Consider the following 1,401-nt stretch of genomic DNA (forward strand, 5'->3'; position numbering starts at 1 on the left):
TGAAACTGGGATGAGCCAGGACCGGGTGAACTGGGAGCACTGGGAGGGCACTGGGATGGGAGAGGGCTCTGTCCTGTTCCTCAGAGGGTTCACTCGTCGGGGTCCTGCAGTTGGGGGGTCCCGGGGGTTACTGGGGGGTTCCGGGTGGCCCCCGAAGAGGGAGGGACCCCCCAGCCCCCACCTGGCCCTGGCTGCTCCGGGGCTCTTCCTCCTCCTCCTCCTCCTCCTCCTGCTGCTGCTGCTGCTGCTTCCTCAGCCCCCGGCGCTGCTTTTGGGGGGTCCCTGGGGCGCAGGGGGAGGGCTCAGTGCCCCGGGGGGGTTTTGGGGAATCCCTGGGGGGCAGGGGGAGAGCTCTGTGCCCCGAGGGGGTTTGGGGGATTTTGGGGACCCCCCCCCAGCCCCCGTTTCCCGCTCACCCCCGCGGGGCAGCCCCGGCCTGCGCGACACCTCGGCCCATCTGCGGCGCGCGGCCGCCGCCAGCGCCGGCGTGTCCTGCACCTGGGGGGGGACACGGTGACACCGGGGACACCCCCAAACCCTTCCCCCAGGCCCGAGGGGACCCCCCCGAACCCCCAAACCTGCAGGGATCCCAGGCAGGCGCTGCGGAAGCGGGCGCTGGAGCTGGCGGCCACCACGGCCGTGAGCGCGGCCACCGCCAGGGCCTGGGCTTGGGCCACGCGCTGCTGCGCCTGCGGCGGGGAAATTGGGGGGTCACGGGGGGTTTGGGGGGGTCGGGGGGACCCCAAAATCCCTGACCCACCTGCAGCTGGCGGTGCAGCCCCCCCAGGAGGGGGTGCAGGAGGGCGCGGAGCCCCCGGGCCAGCGCGGGGCGGCCGAGGCGCAGCGCGGGCTCCAGATGGGGCAGCAGCAGCCGGCGCAGCCCTGGGGGGACGCGAGTCTGGGGGGGCTCCTCGGAAAGTTGGGGACCCCCCCGGTATCGGGGGGACAGCCCTGAACCACGGGGACAACCCCAAAACCAAAGCGGACAACCCCAAAACCAAGGGGACAACTCCAAACCTTGGGGTCAGCCCAGCTCGGGTGGCTGAGCTGGAATGGGGAGTCTGGGGGGGATGCACGGGGGGCACCCCAAAATCTTGGGGACACCCCTAAAATCTTGGGGACACCCCCAGAATTTTGGGGACACTCTTGAAACAAGGGGGCAGCCCAAGGGGACAAACCCAAACTTGGGACACCCCCAAAATGATGAGACCTCCCAGGAGTTGGGGACAGCCCTAAAGTTTGAGTCACAGGGGCACCCCTAAACTTGGAGACACCCCAAAATCAGGGTTCCCCTTATCTGTGTCATACATCCCAAATTCGGGGTCCCCCCTTACTTGTGTCGTACCCCCCAAATTCGGGGTCCCCCCTCACCTGTGTCGTACCCCCCAAAGGGGTCCCGGT

The sequence above is a fragment of the Oenanthe melanoleuca genome, chromosome 25 (genome assembly GCF_029582105.1).
Source record: "Oenanthe melanoleuca isolate GR-GAL-2019-014 chromosome 25, OMel1.0, whole genome shotgun sequence".
In the NCBI taxonomy this organism is placed as follows: domain Eukaryota; kingdom Metazoa; phylum Chordata; class Aves; order Passeriformes; family Muscicapidae; genus Oenanthe; species Oenanthe melanoleuca.